This window comes from Mustela lutreola, chromosome 3, assembly GCF_030435805.1.
Source record: "Mustela lutreola isolate mMusLut2 chromosome 3, mMusLut2.pri, whole genome shotgun sequence".
NCBI classification, from domain to species: Eukaryota; Metazoa; Chordata; class Mammalia; order Carnivora; family Mustelidae; genus Mustela; species Mustela lutreola.
The window spans coordinates 26,021,549-26,039,441 of record NC_081292.1 but is presented as its reverse complement, the minus strand read 5'-3'; the positions used below and the strand labels follow the sequence as shown (position 1 = coordinate 26,039,441).

General features: G+C 36.5%; 1 protein-coding gene and 1 non-coding gene across 3 annotated transcripts in view; one reads left to right on the top strand and one right to left on the bottom strand.

Annotated features, from left to right (window-relative positions):
- The window catches only part of CSMD3 (CUB and Sushi multiple domains 3), a 1,244,673-nt gene that overhangs the window by 444,964 nt on the left and 781,816 nt on the right, over window positions 1-17,893 (bottom strand). The gene's annotated exons all lie outside the window — the stretch shown is intronic.
- Window positions 1,087-1,195, top strand: LOC131828335 (U6 spliceosomal RNA). The gene has a single exon (XR_009352357.1). It is a non-coding gene; the product is annotated as a U6 spliceosomal RNA (small nuclear RNA).

Genomic DNA, 17,893 nt, shown 5'->3' with positions numbered 1-17,893 from the left:
TTAATAAAATCATGAATGAAAGAGGAGAAATCATGACCAACCCCAAGGAAATACAACCAACTTTAAGAACGTATTATGAGTGACTATATGCCAACATATTAGGCAATTTGGAAGAAATGGACAGACTCCTAGAGATATATAAGCTATCAAAACTGAAACAGTAAGAAATAGAAGATCTGAACAGACCTATAAACTGCAAGGAAATTGAAGCAGCAATCAAAAGCCTCCCCCTAAACAAGAATCCAGGGCCAGATGGCTTCCCAGGGGAATTCTACCAAACATTTAAAGAAGAACTAACATCTATTCTTCTGAAACTGTTTCAAAAAATAGAAACGAAGGGAAAACTTCCAAACTCATTCTATGAGGCCAGCATTACCTTGATCCTAAAACCTGACAAAGACCACACCAAAAGGAATTATAGACCAATAATGCTGATAAAAATGGGTGCTAAAACACTCACCAAGATACTAGACAAAAGGATCCAGCAGTACATTAAAAAGATTACTCACCACATGGGATTTATTCCTGGACTGCAAGGGTGGTTCAACATTTGCAAATCAATCAATGTGACACATCATATTAATAAAAGAAGGGACAAAAATCATATGATCCTCTTGATGCAGAAAAAGCATTTGACAAAATATAGCATTCTTTCTTGATTAAAACTCTACACAGTATAGGGATATAGGGAACATACCTCAATATCATAAAAGCCATCTATCAAAGATATATTTTCAACAAAGATGTAATTTTGTTGCCACAGTACTCTCATACTGAAATATGTGCAGTAAGTACAATAAATACCTACCTATTATATATCAGTGTCTTTAAAAATTTTTTAAAGGTGAAACTGATATCTGAACAAATAGTTAATAAGCAACAGATGACTATTACAGTAGAAACAGTCACAAACAATAACTAAAAATAGTGGCTATTATTTTTTGAGCATGAAAACTGTATTGGCACTGTGGAAATCCTTTTTCAACATTAATTATGTAATTTAATCCTCATAACAACTCTGTGATGGAATTAATTGTCATCTTCATTTACAGATGAGAAAGCTGAGAATCAGAAAATAAGTATGGTGTTTGCTTCGTCAGCACATATACTAACTAAAATTGGAACTATACAGAGAAGATTAGCATGGCCTCAGTGCAAGGATGACATGCAAATTCATGAAGTGTTCCACTAAAAAAAAAAAAAAAGAAAGAAAGAAAAAGAAAAGAAAAAAGATAAGCATAGCTATAGACTGAATAATTGCCCTCCCCCACCCCCCATTCATATGTTGAAACCTAATCCCCCATGTGATGGTGTTTGGAAGTAGAGTTTTGAGGAGGTGATTAGGTCATGAGGTTAGAAGCCTCATTATTTATAAGGGATTAGTGCCCTTATAAAAGAGGATTTTAAAAGCTCCTTTTCCTCTTTTGCTGTGTGAGGACATACAGAGAAGACAGTCATCTATGGATGAGGAAATGAGCCTTGATCTTAGACTTTCTAGTCTTTAGACTGAGATAGTTGTTATTAGTCCACCTACCTTATGGTATTTTTGTTGTAACATCCCAAAGACACTAACTCAGACAATTTCACAAAACTTGTGTATAGCAGAGTCTATGTGCAAAACAAAGTCTTTCTTTCCTCTCTCTTTTTAGTAGGTTCCACAACCAGTGTGGAACTCACAACCCTGAAACCAAGAGCTGAGTTGAGATCAAGAGCCGGATACTTAACCAATCAAGCCACCCCGTGCCCCACAAAGTCTAAATCAGTAAGTTATACTGGAGGAATTTTCATTCTTTAATTTCCCATTTATGAAATATTTGTTTTGTTTCTAATATGTATCAAAATGATACTAAGTATTATGGATATAAAGATAAATAAGTTGTATCCTCTGCTCTTAAATAGCTAAGCCCTCTTGGAGCTGGAGGTTGGTAAATAGGTAAAGGTGATCCTTGTGCTTAGAGTTATTTCACTGAGTGGATTGGAGAAGAGAAAAGAAGGAAAGGTATTTAGGTGGAAGATGAGCAGTAGCAATAAAGATATGTAGTCTTTTTGTTTTTCTTTCCTTCTATAGGTGGTGACTTGGTTGGAAGCTGAGTCCGTCGGGGTTACTTTAACAGAATACCATAGGCTGGGTTTATGAAAAACAGAAATTTGTTTCTCTGGGCTGTAAGAGCTGGGAGGTCCAAGATCAAATGTCTAGAGATTTGGTGTCTGGTGACATCCTATTTCTTGGTTCGCAGATAGCCTTTTTTTGCTGTGATGGGGTCCAGGACAGGACTTACCAGAGTGTGCACTTTGATGTGTGGATTGTTTTGACTTGAAGTCAATCAAGGCCCAAGGGACTCAGGAGTAGCTTTTTGCCTCCCTTTTAACTGCCTGAAAGCATTTAGTTAGAGGGCCTGGCCTGGTAGACAGCTATCACTGAAAATAACTACAAAGAGTATCAACTAGGTGTGGTAAGCCAGAAGGAATTCAGCAAGGCCTGTTTGTTCAAATTCCTCTTTGTGTCCCATTGTCTCTGCACAGCATGGCAAATATTTGTTTAGAAACATTAGCTTTCCCCATCTTCCTGTAAATTGTCTTCCTCCCCTTTGAAATCCCAGATCCTTCCCACTTTCTCCTTAGCTCAGGATGGTATATAAACCTCAATTGCTTGACTATTATTAAGAGGACTAATATCATGGGGGTTCTTATAAATATGAAATTAACATTTTCTCCTATTAATCTGTCTTATGTCAACTTAATTATTAGACGAGCCAAAGAACCTAGAAGGGAAATGTTTCCTTCTCCACTAGCTGCATCCTCACATGGTAGAATGGGTGAGGGAGTTCTCTGGTGCACTAATCCCATTCACTGGGATTCCACTCTGATAACCTAATCACCTCCCAAAGGCCCCATCTCCAAGTCCATCACACCATTAGATTTCAATGTACAAATTTCAGGAGGCACAAATATTCAGCCTACAGCAAAGGCAGTGAAGGTGGCACTAAGCATTGAAGGGTGGTGAGATCAACTAGGTGATGTGGGTGGGGGCCAAACGAGTAAAGGTAAGGCCAAGAAGGCAGCCAGTAAGTTTGGGAGATCGAGTATATATGAGTGGATAGTGAAAAGCATAAATTTGAGGATAAAGATAACCAGAATTTTTATTATCAAAAAGGAGATGAAGAAAAAGAGAAAATTTCAAAGAATGATGAGGGGAAATTGGAGTGGAGGAGTTGTGTGAATTTGCATTTAAAATATGGATATACACAGGTTAGATAAAGATGAAAATATATATAGATAGATATAGATATAGATAAAGCTATATATATATATAGATAAGACTATATATATATATATATAGAGAGAGAGAAAGCTCTGCATGTAGAATGGCAATTTAAAAAATGTAGAATTAATAAAAATAGAAGATCAATATTCGGTAGCCATGTTAGTGATTTTGGATTCTGGGTGAATGTTCAATAAAAAAACAAGATAATAGTGTAGTCTTGGGTTACCTCTCTTTGAAGCATGTATCAGTCACAAAGGTGAAAATGGCGATGTTACCATGGAAAAACCAGAAGACACTAATTTTACCAGGTGATCACAGTTCACATAAACAGTGCGGGAAATGTGGAAATTGTTTACCTTCTGGTGTGATGCACTAAGATGCAGAATCATTTCTGTGGTATTCCTGTTAAGAATGCATGGGCTAAGTCTGGATAGGAGGAAAGGCTGCCTGGACTCAGATTGAAGGACGTGTTATTTATAACAAAAAGACATGACAAATAAATGCAATAGTTTTGTGGGTTGACTCTTGAACAAGGAAGGGAAAAGAGACATTTTTTGGATCATTAGCGAGATTTGAATGACGTCCATGCATTATTTGATAGTGTTGTATCAAGGTCAACTTTCCAACCTGGATGGTTATTTTGTGGTTTTGTGGGACAGAGTCTTTGTTTTTATAAAACTCAAAGTATTTGGGAGTGATGAGGCATTATGTTTGAATCTTGCCTTCAAATGGTTCTGTGGTGGTTTTAAAACATGTCTGCAAATTCTTTGATGCTCCTCCTATCCAAAGGTGCAAGCAAATTCTCCTCTCTTTGATTATTGGACAGCATTAATGACTAGCTTCTAACAAATGGAATGTGGCAGAATGGACATGGCCACTTCTCACAGCAGCTATCCTAACACTACCAGTTGCCTCAAGCCCATATATGTTTGGGGCATGGAACAACAATCAACACACTCTACTTTAGCTTGTTCATTGCAGCAAAAACTATAGAAGTACCAAGATTTGATCCAATTGGATTGCAAAGGCTTAAATTTTCCCAGCAGCTCCCTTAAGGATTTTCAGTGCCACCTGGAATTGAGGAGAACTTAACGCCTGAGGGATGAACTTTGACCAACAAGAGGCAGGAAATGGGAAGGAGACCAGTGGATTCATTGCTTACCTCCCTCTCCCCAGAAAGATGGCACCAAAACACAACTGGCCCACATGGCCCAAATGACCAAACACGTAGCTGTGTTTCTTGTGAGGCTGTGACCAACTCAGTAACAGCCAGTAGTATATAACCCCATATTTGGTTCCTCCATTTCCCTGTTATATTCCTTTCATCCCTCATCTTTGCTGTTTTGGAATTGCATTCCTTTCTTCCCCCATAAAGTATTAATCCATTGGCTATGCCTCAGCCTCTGTTTTCTAGGGAAAAAAAGCTAGGACCTGTGACTTATCACTGGCAACCAGTGAATGGACTAGGTAAGGGACTGGGCTAGCTAATGGTTATATAAACACACATGTGGTTTCCAGGAAGATAGGATATTAGCTCCAATTATTGAGTGACTATTATTTGACAACAGGGTTGCTAAATACTTTAACTGTTTTAAGTCATGCATTTCTTATGAAACACTGAGAAAAAGGCATACTACTCCAGCTTAACAGATGAAAAAACAAGGTTCTGAGAGGTTGACCAAGCTCATATACACAGAAAGAGCTTAAATGAGATTCAACATCTATATAACTCCAGTAAGCACACTCTTTTCCACTGTTCCATGCTGCTTGAGAGAAAGGATGCAGAGGATAACGTGGGCCAGACATTGAAAAACTGGGGAAAATAGATGAATTAACTTGATTCCTGTATTGGAAAAGATAGCAACATTTTATTTATTTTTTTTTATATGAATGAATGTTAGATTTAATCACATTTTTTTTTTGCTTTTACTGCTGCTCTTTTTTTTTTATTAATTTTTTATTTTTTTATTTTTAAAAGAGGTTATGTCTCCAATGCTTTAACACACTAATCCCACTTCTGCATGGCACCAGAGTAATTTTAAAAATTATTCAGTTCTCTTCAAATCCTTTCCAGTGGAAGGTCCTCATAATCTAAATCTTTCCTGTCTCTCCAGTCTTGTCTTCCATCCTTTTCCTACAAGCAACCTAAATGTCATGTCTGTTGAGACACCTACTGTTCCCTTTCACACCCACATGACCTCAGAAATGCTATCTTCTCTGCCTAGAAATAAGGCATTCTTCTAGTATGCATAACCTGGGGAAATTCCTGTGTATTTCTCAAGGTCAGATTATACTTTTTCCATGAGTACTGCCCTGAGCTGATAAACACAGTTAGTTTTTCCTTTCCTTTCTACGGCATACTTATATTGACCTATACATTTTGCTATAATTTATTTACTTATTTATCTTCTCCCACGAGCTTTTAGTGATCTTTGTATTTCAGGTATCTATACACATGAGGGTAACAATAATTTATATATCATGTATATTCCAGGCAAAGTTCTTTTTTTTTTTTTTTTAAGATTTTATTTATTTATCTGAGAGACAGAGAGCAGGAGTGGAGGCAGGGCAGAATGAGAGGGAGAAGCAGACTCCCTGCTGGGTGTAGAGTCTTCTACCAGCTGGATCCCAGGACCCTGAGATCATTACCTGAGTTGAAGTCAGAGGCTTAACTGACTGACCCACTCTGGTGCCCCAGTGCCTGATTTGAACCCAGTTAGTTGTTATGGAATATGTGTTCTTCAGACTATATCCTCTCTCAGCATGATTTTCAAAGGATAGTTGTGGAATATGTAAAGAATGAAGAAAGGCAATGAGGAGCATACAAAAACATGTGGTTCTATTAGTAAACAATATATGCAATCACAAATTCCTACAGCTATGGAGAACTAAATATATAGAAAACCGTAGAATGACATGTTCCTGTTAACTCTTTTGGATCATTTAAATTCTATAGTTGTCTTATAATGGTAGAAGATGAGTGCTGAATATTTTCTAATTACCTCTCAAGAACCATTCACCATCTTTTTATTCTTGCTTTTTACCACTGGGTGTAGGAGTAGGAGTTGACCCACTTGGACCCATAATAGAGAGGCTCTTGTGCTACCCAACTTTCTCTGTGTGCAATGAGTAGTCAAGAAACAAGTGGCACTAGCAGGAGATGGGATGAGGAGATTGAGAAGAGAGTTCCAGAGGGCGTTTTTTCTCCCAATTCCTCTGCCTGATGACCATGGAATGGCTGTAACCCTTGACTGAAAGCCAAGCTTATGTCAGGGTCTCCTTTTCATATAGCTGTCCTCTGAGAGCTGTGGTTATCATTCCTGAAGATGATCATAGCTCCCTGTTGTACTGACAACAGCCAGAGATACTGTATAACATCTTCTAAATTTCCTTAATTTCTGTCAACATATATACATAGACTTAATGTGAAAGTGCCATTTGTTTCCTGCAGTATTTCTGACCGATACAGTGTAGCTTACCACTGATTGCTTAATGCAACACAAAAAGAATTGTTAGCATCCCACTGATAGGTGATTTCGTTATCTTAGAGTATTTTGTCTCCTGGAATACAAAGTGGAGTTGGGGTTTCTTAACAAATGTTGCCTCCATTGGAGTCACCTAAATACTGTGTGTCATTTACAACTTAAATTGGAAGGAGCAGAGTGAACATTCATTTGCAGTCAGAGGTTTGCATTCACAGAGTAGCACCTGGTTCTGCTCTTTCTCTTCCCTGCTGTGGAGGCAAAGAAATCAGAGGCTGAGGAAGAGGTGCTAAAGTAAGTGAAGATGGGAGGTCAGAGGAAATAGAAGCAGAGCACTATGGAAAGCTCTTTTGCAATGAGTTGAGAACAAAATTGGAAATGTAGGTTTAAATGGCAGTGGCTGAAATTTGTAGAACAGGACTCTTTCAACACCTTTTCTATAGTGACCAAGTAACTTTGATCCTTGATGCCTAAAGTAATAAACTCTAATTTTAAATTCAATCAGATTTCCAGCCAAAGACTCACATCTGGCCTCAAAGTGACATAGAAATTCTCATTGATCAATCTCTGACTTGACAACAGTTGACACTGTAATTCAAATACTTCACAGAGAAACTGTGTAGGTTAAAAGAAAGTGATCTGTAAAACTTGCAGTTTTGCTGATTCTTAATGTTAAGAAGCCTCTTGGGAATCTCATTACCTTAGCAACGGGCTTACAAAGGTTGTGAAATACGGAATCATGAAGCTAGAAAAGACCTTGTGAGTTAAATTCGGTCTCACCTTCAAGCATCTCAGACAAATGAAACTATAGTCAACTTCAAAAGATTTTTGAGAATAAAATCTATAGCTTCCCAGGTAAAGTAATAAAAGATGTATTTGCAATAACAGATGTGTACTTTACATTCATGATGAAAACCCTGACATTTAAAAAACTTCAGATTAGATAAAACCATTTAATAAAAAATAAATATGCAAACTTCAGAATGCTGTAAATATACCCTGAGACAAAGTTTACCTCTTCCAACAGAGCTAGTGTAAAAGAATATCTGTAGCCCATAGTTAAATCATACATTCTTTTGATATATAACCAATAGAAGAATTTTTAAAAATTATTCAATTCTTAATCATATGTGACCTTAAAAAGTTACTGAATGCTTTAACACATTTCATAGAATTAAGAGCTCTTTATTGGTGATAAAAACAATGTGCTTTTCTTTGCTTCTAAATATGAAGTTTTTTGGCATATCATTAATTTGGAGCTGTTTTTGTGGTTGCATTGACATATTTATGATAAAACTATATTCCATCATCTCAGTCACATGTTTCCTTTTTTTTAAAAATATTTTATTTATTTATTTGACAGACAGAGAGATCACAAATAGGCAGAGAGGCAGGCGGGGGGTGGGGGGGTAGGGGGGGAAGCAGGCTCCCTACAGAGCAGAAATCCCAATGCTGGGCTCCATCTCAGGACCCTGGGATCATGACCTGAGCTGAAGGCAGAGGCTTTAACCCATTAAGCCACCCAGGCACCCCAGTCCCATGTTTCTAATTGAGAGGATACCAAGGAACTACAGTTAACATATGTGTAAACAAACAAGGCGTTTGCCAGCTTTTATAGGTGTCATGTCTGAATGTGTCTCCTCAAAATTCAAAGATGAGTATTTGAAGATGGAACCTTTGGGGGTGATCATGTCAAGAGGGCTGAGACCTGAGGAATGAGATTAGTACTCTTACAAAAGGAGCTTCAGAGAAATACCTTGTCCCAGTGAGGACAGAGAGAAAAGGTGACAGCTATGACCGAAAAAGACCGAAAAAGAAAACTCAACAAAAGGTCCCCATGCTAAAAACAAGCAAACAAACACAAAACAAGAAATAACACAAAACAAAATAAAATAAAACAAAAACAAACATCTGGTACCTTGCTCTTGGACTTTCACCCTTCAGAACTGTAAGAAATAAATTTCTTTTGTTTATAAACTACATAGTGTGGTATTTTATTATAGCAAGGCAAAGGGACTAAGACAGTAAGGAAGGATCTATGAACTTGGGTTGTGTGGCATTTTCTTCCAACCCAGTGATTATCAGACTTTCTTCTGACAATGGGCTTCCTGGGGTTTTATGAAAAACATGGCCCAATGGAATGAGGTTATTTTTAGAGAAAAGACTAAGTATCCTCTGATTTAGTTAAAAAGAAATAATATATGAAAGTAGGTATTTAAGTATTAACATATTTAACAATATTAACATATTTCACAATAGTTCAAAATATTCCCCAATGTAGTGATTCTAAAACTGAGAACCAATGTTAACTAAATAGTTCCTTATTGTATAAATTTTATTGTCCAAACATTTTAATAGGGAAAGGTGGGAATCAATTAAATACACACATACACACAGATACACACACACAATTCTTGATATAGTCTCTTAGGTCAGAAAATCCAAAGTCTGGTCTTAACCAACTTCAAAGTATAACAAACTAATTTCAGTGCAATATTTGCTAAAGTATCCACTGTGTACCAAGAACTGTGCTAGGAACTATAGCCACAAAGGAGTGTGTGTCATAATCGTGGCCCTTAAAAAACAGTCTGTAAGGGCGCCTGCGTGGTTCAGTAGGTTAAAGCCTCTGCCTTCAGCTCAGGTCATGGTCTTAGGGTCCTGGGATCAAGTCCCGCATTGGGTTCTCTACTCGTCAGAAAGCCTGCTTCCTCCTCCTCTCTCTCTCTCTACCTGCCTCTCTGCCTACTTGTGATCTCTGGTGTCAAATAAACAAATAAAATCTTTAAAACAAACAAACAAACAAACAAGAGTCTATAAGAGTCAGTCTGTCAAATAGGTGTATCCAGTGTGTATTTTTAAATTTCTTAGCACAGATTTTTTAAGAGAATGAAAACAAACTATGCTCTGGTTGACAGCTTTGCCACAAACTGTAAATGTTTTAAAGCTCCAAGATGATTTGAGAAGTTAAGTACATGCCCTATGTATTCTGATTTAAGCCTAAAGGTGAAATGTAAAGTGACAAGTGACTCCACTTCCCTGACTTGTCCTGAGGTAGTGTTTTCTTTCTTTATTTCCTTTTTTTTTTTTTTTTTAAGATTTTGTTTATTTATTTGACAGAGAGAGATCACAAGTAGGCAGAGAGTCAGGCAGAGAGAGAGAAGGAAGCGGGCTCCCCGCTGAGCAGAGTGTCCGATGTGGGGCTCGATCCCAGAACCCTAGGATCATGGCCCGAGCCAAAGGCAGAGGCTTTAACCCACTGAGCCACCCAGATGCCCCCTGAGGTAGTATTCTTAAAACCTGACCCATTCTTTATATTCTTAATGTCCTTCACAGGACTTCCTCAGCATTTGCTTTCCACCCGGGACTAGGTACAGTGTGTATGAGAAAAGGGTGATGTGGCAGGCTTTTGGGGTTAGGAAACCCAGGAATATGCTCAAGGTTATTCTCATTGTAGAAATTTCAGATCAGTTGATGCTATCAAGTAGTAAACCATCTAACTATAGATAGATTCATTATCATTTTTTCAGGTACAGTGATATTCATTCACACACTCATTCATTCATCTGTCCATTCAATCATCTCTTAGTATGTTCATTCAAGAAGAGTGTCTTGAAAATTATACTTTCTCCTTAACGTTGGGATGTAGAGATGAATAAAACTTCATCTATTACTGCCCACCAGGAAAAAAACAAACAAACAAGTATGCGAATACATAAAAGTGTGACAAATAATGTTGTTTAATAATAATATAATGGGAGGCATGGGAAGAAAATGAACAATTCTGGTTAGGAGTGGAAAGATTCTAAAAACTGAAACATAAGGGGTGCCTGGCTGGCTCAGTCAGTATAGTCTACAACTCTTGATCTTGAGATTGTGAGTTTGAGCTCCACTTGGGTATAGAGATTACTTAAAAATAAAATCTTAAAAAAATAAAAAATAAAAAAAAAATAAAATCTTTAAACAAAACACAAAACAAACATAAACTAAGATTGGGCAGGTTTGCAAGGATGTGTGTGGTGGAGGGAGGTGTTGTAGCATGTGTGGTAGTTTGTGACATTTCAGGCAAGGAGAAGAGTTTGACCAAAGGATGATAGACATCCTTTTGGAAAAATCCAAGCAGGTCCGTATGGCTGGGGTTACAGTACAACGAAGAGTGAGGAAAGACATGAGGTTGGAAGCTACGGGGTAGCTCATGTGCACTAAGAAGCATCTCTGACTTTATTCTAAGCACAGACAAGCCTTTGGAAAAGTATCCTGACGATGCATACCCGACAAACACTTCACACATAGCAGTCATACTCATATCCATGAAATGAACTAAACATGATATAGAGTCAATTAAAGAGACACGACCCCATTCCCTTAGGAACTTAGAGTCTAATAATAGAACAGTTAAATGAAAGTATCAGGAAGCATTCTTTTTTATGAGAACGAGTCAACACAGCATTGTTCACTTCAACCTCACTTAACCTGTCTATTCTTTAAATATTTTCATTTAAAGTACCTTGAATGAAAGAACAAAGTGAAATATAGATTTTCGTCTAAATCTCTGTAGCTACCTGTTTAAAAGAGTTTGCAAGCAGGGGTAGATCAATATTTTTTGAACTATAATAGCAATCAAAGTAAATGGATTTTTCTTTTGAAAGAACCATAACTGCTAGCAGCCTAACAGCAGCCATCAAAAACTTCTAAACATTATTTCTCTTACTATATCTACTGGATGATGAAAAAGCTTCTAATTATTTGGAGTTATATTTATAAAGCAAGTAAGAAGAATCAACCACTCTTATTTGTTACAAAAGACCAAATTAAGACAATCCAGAGTTCAAAAAAATGAGCAGAATATGTCTTTTTAAAAAAATAACATGTTTTCTCCTAATCACCACAATTTCCACTCGCTCAGAAGTGACCATTATCCCAACTTTTACAAAAACCAACTTAGTGTTTTTACTGAAAGAAGGCAAGAGGAGAATCTCTAGAATGCTGGCAATATTCTCTTTCTTGCTCTGGGTGTTCATTTTGTCGTAATCATGAGTTGTACATTCGCATTATGTACCTTCTTACAAATTGCTATAATTCATTATTTTTTTTTAGTTCACCTTAAAGTAAGAAGGAATCTGATAGTAGTAACTATGACAAAACCTTTCTTTACAGAAAGGGAAAGACATTGCATGTTGCAATCCATTCCTGTCCTTTTCTTTCTCTTTTGAACACAGGAAGTGATAGCTCAAACTACCACAGTCATATTGCAACCATGAAGGGAGGGCCAAGAGACTTGCAAAGAAATCATCCCTGACTTGTTGAATTGCTGAACCAATATCTTCAATTACCTGCCTCTAGACTTCCTGTTATGTGATAAAAATAAACCATCGTTTTTTTAAGAAGTAAGAGAAGGATGGTGGACGAGCTAGTGTGATATGTCTAAATAGATCAGTTTTCTCACAAGAGTAAAACAAGAGTATTAATTATCGATTTATATGGTCATGATAAGAAATGTAAGTAAAATAGATAGCATAATCCCTAACAGAGGATAGGTATAAAAACATTATTTTTTTTTATTACTCAGAAACAATTATATTGAAGACTAGGGGCCTTCAATATCACTCATTCACACATAAAATGTCTTGCATGTTTCTGGGGTTTGTTGTTTAATTTAATTTTGTTTTTTGTTTTGGTATCCTTGATGTTGGTGACCATGGCTATCTGTATGACTGTATGTTGAAGACACTTAAATTTTATGTTGTATACTTCATATCAAGGATTTGGGCTAGATGAGACTTATTTTGTCCTATATTATGACAGAGAATAAGTCAAACATTAAATGTAAATGCACTCCAAAAAAAATAATGATGCTGATACAGTATTAGCTCTTTATGGAACTGAGTCCTAGAACTATCCACACAACTTCTTTCAATCTGAGAAATAGGTATCAAGCTCCCATATGCACTGAACTAGTCATTAGGAGAATCTTAAATGTACTGGACTAGGCATTTCCTGAAGGAGATAAACATAACATTTAATCAGGTATTTTGGAGCCCTGGTGATAAATATAGAAACAATAAGTACATGTAGTATTATTGGAACTGATTTCTTCATATAGTTTTGGTCTCTGAAACTACTATAACAACTACTTTTCCATTATTTCTGTCTAACTTTCAGGCTCCAAGCTGTTTCTAGTGTTTTCAGGAGAGAACCCTATATCAATCTACATTTTAGTTTAAATTTGAATCATCATCTAACTTCTTGCAATTTAGTTGCATTTTAACTATTCTCAAATAGTAAGGCGAATGGCTTTGCAATTTTCAAAGGATACTAAGTTGTATTTGGGATATACAGTAGCTCCCCATTAGCTATGGGAAATATTCCAAGATCCCCAGTGGATGCCTAAAACTGCAGATAGTACTAAACCTTATATATACTATTTTTTCTATGCATACATAATTATGACATATTTAATAAATTTGGCACAGTAGATTAATAAAAATATTAATAAAATAGAACAATTATACTGTAATAAAAGCTATGTGAATACGATCTCTCTCTCAAAAGATTTTCTTGTTTTGCCTTCACCCTTCTTGTGACAATGTGAGATGACACGGTGCCTACAGGATGAAACGATGTGAGGCATTATGACACAGCATGAGACTAGAGTACCTTCTGATAATAGGTCAGAAGGAGAATCATCTGCTTCGAAACCAAGGATGACTGCAGGTAACTCAAAGCTCAGAAAGCAAAATCACAGATAAGGGGGGATTAATTGTGACATTTGAAGACGTGAGATTAGAAAAAAGGTGTTTGGTTTATTCATTCAACATAATAGCATGTGAAGACATGATATTTTGGGCTATAAAGGTTTAAAATGTTGAACAATGTATAGATTTTGTGTATGTGTAAGGACAAAAAATGATTAGTTACATAATATGCATACAAATAATTTTAACACAAGGTAATATCTGAAAATGTGGTATTATCTATTCAAGGTGTTTTATTTTCTTTTGAAGATTTTATTTATTTATTGGAGAGAGAGAAACAAGCATGAGAGTGGGGTGGGGGAGGGGCAGAGGGAGAAGCAGACTCTGCTGAGCAGGGAACCAGACATTCGACTCAATTCCAGAACTCTGGGATCATGACCTGATCTAAAGGCAGAGGCATAACTGACTGAGCCACCCCGGCACCTCTTCAAAGTGTTTTAGAAATACAGAGGAAGAAAAGCCAGAGGAAGAGATTCAGAAATTAGAATTTAGAAATTTGGAAGAAGGAAACAGTCTTCTATGTTTCCTATATAGAAAGAAGGAAAGTGTAGAGATGAACATAGAAGACTGTTTCAAAGAAGTTGAATTTTAAACCATTTTTTAAGCATTTTATTATTTATTTGAGACAGAGAGATACAGAGATAGAGAGAGAGAGAGAGAGAGAGAGAGAGAGAGAATGAGCAGGGGAGAGGCAGACTCCCTACTGAGTCAGGAGCCTGATGTGGGACTTGATCCCAGGATGCTGGGATCATGATTTGAGCTGAAGGCAGACACTTAACCATCTGTGTCACCCCAGAACCCAGAAGTTGAGTTTTATATGGTCCTTAATGAATGCAAAGGACTTTTATATATGGAAATCAGAAAATACATTACAAAAGGACTGAGAGGTATAAACTTGAACAAGAAAAGGTTTTATAAGATATGAGTGGAAAAGCAAATTACAGCCAGAGTATGCATTTTCTTGTAACTGGTCAGAGTGGAATTGATTATATGAGAATGTAGAAGATTCTATAAAGATTCTGGAGTCAAGTAACAGAGGTAAAACTAACCTGGAATCTATGAGAAGAACAGATTCAAGAAAATAGCCTGAAATTAGCTATTGGAATAATTCAAAAAAAGCAAAATAAAAAATATTAGAATTGTAACCAAAACAGAGATGATAAATACTGGTAAAAGACAAATGATTAAACCTGCAACTTATTTGAAGTGGGAAGTACAGAAGGAAGACTAAAGTTGAAAAAAAAAAAATATATATATATATATATAAATTAAAAATAAATTTCCCAAAGTAACATAAGCTCCATGAATTAAGAGGGATTATGGAATAAAAGTGGGACGTGATGGTCAAAATAATCTGTGATCTGAATGTACTCTAGAGAATGTTAAATTGATTTATGTAGCATTTTTTTAACCCTTTAATGTATTCATTTCCATTGTGGAATTTTAGGTGAGGTATATAGTAGATGATTATGGATTTAAAACTTTAATTATTTTTACTGATGGACTTAATATACACATGGAAAATGGCCATTCTATATATGACAATAGCTCTCATCTGATGAGAGGCCCAAGAAGCCAGACTACAACCTCTATAGCAATCTGTTAAGAACAGTCAGATTTGGTCAATGATAGCCAATTTCCCTAACTTTTGCTCCCACTTCCAACTCGGGATCAATCAGAGGAAGCCAATACACTACCCAAACTAATCAGATAAGATGTTTTGCTTCTAGTTAGCCTACCTCCAGCCTCCCCATGACAATAATCCTTATTAGGGCATAACTGGAAATCATCTTTCTTTCCTTCCTGCCTTCCCTCTTTCTTTTTTCACTGCAAGATTTCCTTCTCAACTGACTGCCTTTGAGTTTCTATGAAAGGAAGTGATGGTGGCTGATGTCCTTGCTGTAGCAAGCTCTGAATAGTCTCTGTTTGTTCTCATTTCTATGGTTTTCATTTACTTATTTTCAAAACTCCAGTAAACAATTAAGTTTATATATACACACCAACACCACACAGGAAAATAAATGTGAAACATATTTCACAGAACAATGTATAACTCCATAATTGTACTATGCCCCCTGATATTTTCTGTTCCATTTTATTCTTTTCACTTAAAAAAAAAAAAGGGGGAAAGAAAAGCAGAACCCAACTCATTAAAATTATTTAATGGCCCTATTCAATATGAACTTTTTATTTTTTTATTTATTTATTTTTAAAGATTTTATTTATTTATTTGACAGAGAGAGATCACAAGTAGGCAGAGAGGCAGGCAGAGAGAGAGAGAGAGAGGAGGAAGCAGGCTGCTCCCTGCTGAGCAGAGAGCCCGATGCGGAACTCCATCCCAGGACCCTGAGATCATGACCTGAGCCGAAGGCAGCGGCTTAACCCACTGAGCCCCTCAATATGAACTTTTTAAAAAAAGATTTTATTTATTTATCAGAGAGAGAAAGAGAGTGAGCACAAGCAGGGGGAGAGATAGGCAGAGGGAGAAGCAGGATCTCCACTGAGCAAGGACCTTGATGAGGTACTTGATCCTGGGACCCCAGGATCATGACCTGAGTCAGAAGCAGATGCTTAACTGACTAAGTCACCCAAGCGTCCCTGACTTTTTTTTTGTTCTTTTTCTTCCAAAGCAATTGCACACTGATCTTCTAAAGGTTATTTGCCCCTAGAGTCATGTTCACAGAGCATCTCTTGGATCTTGTTTCTATAGATTACGCGTAATAAAGTGCGTATACATTTTGAGTAGGGATTACTGGAAGACTGGGGATGTGAATTGCAAATAAAGAGATCAGGATAAAGACAGTTTTTAATGACAACCATTTAATTCAAATTAAAGCATATCGATTTAGAAATTACAGCTCAAAGAAACAAAAAGAAAAATTACTGAAATCAAGAGTTTCATAACATTCCAGTCTTATTTCCTAAACCTTCTTTGACATTTAGCCTGACTCTTAGACTTTTTTTTTCTTGTCCTATTACCTACTATTAAAGCAGTAGTATGCACTGGGCAGAGCAAACTTAATAAAGTGGAAGTCCTGTCTACCAGAAACTGAAGGGGCAGTGTAAAGGTAAGTACGAATAGAGGCTTAGCTCTCCCTGCTGAAAATAGAAGACTCCCTCTCACCTCCCTTTATCTTAAAGTTTTCACTTTGGAAAACTTGTAATCATCAATTCTTTCTGTCTTTCTCAAGTGTATATAAATATTTTCATGTGCTAATTGAAACTCTTCTCAGACTCAAAACTTATAAATGTTTTCCAAAAAATCTGTAAACCATCTCTTTGGAATATAATCATCAGGAAGACAGCACTCCTAGCTTCCTTTCTGTAGAAAGGGAAGATTCTAATTTCAATGGACACCTCCTTCCAAGTTACAAAACTACTTCCTGTCATAAGCTATAAGAAACTTATCTTTCCGGGGTGGCTGGGTGGCTCAGTGGGTTAAAGCCTCTGCCTTCGGCTCAGGTCATGATCCCAGGGTTCTGGGATCGAACTCCGCATGGGGCTCTCTGCTCAGTGGAGAGCCTGCTTCCTCCTCTCTCTCTCTGCCTGCCTCTCTGCCTACTTGTAATCTCTGCCTGTCAAAATAAATAAATAAAAAATCTTTAAAAAGAAAAAAAAATAAGAAACTTATCTTTCCTATGGATAAAACCAATTAGCTAGCACAGTTAGTCACCCCAATATCAGATCAATTCAGGATGAATTATTTGTGGCAATAATGCTGTCTAGTCCTCTTACCTGAGGACTATTTGTCATTTATCTTCAGAACATAGATGTAACAGTTTGTATCTGCTTGACTATATAAAAGGTTAAAATGTTTTTCTGCCTTTGCGATCTCTTTGGTGGATTACTTATGATGCATATCATGTCTTTGTTTAATGCTTACTTAATCATAAAACAGATTTCTTTATCTATTGCTTTTGTAAATAGGTTTCCTGGGTTAGGAAGATATTCCTTTTTTATTTTTATTTCCCCAAACAACAGCCATATACAGAAATTATAAACATTTTTTCTTAATAGAAAGGATTTCTATTTTTAGAGTTTTTGTTTCACTCTTATATTAAAGTTTGGAGTTGAAAGAATTAGGTATGGAGAAATATAAGAAAAGGCTGAGAAAAGTACACTGGGCTAATCACAAAGGATATAGAGCCTAAAAATCCCTTGTATCATGTGTATTTCTATATTACAACATTTAAAAATTTATTATTTCTTGTTTGGAGTGGCTAAAGTTCTTTATGCTATGATACATACTGGACAAGCAATCAGTTTCCTTCTAGCCATACAATTCTACTTTTTCATAGATAATCTATAAAGGAGAAGGAGGTAAGGGAGAAGAAGGAAATCCATACAAACAGCTCCTTGATTTTTCCAAATGGCCTTTCAATCACCACATAACT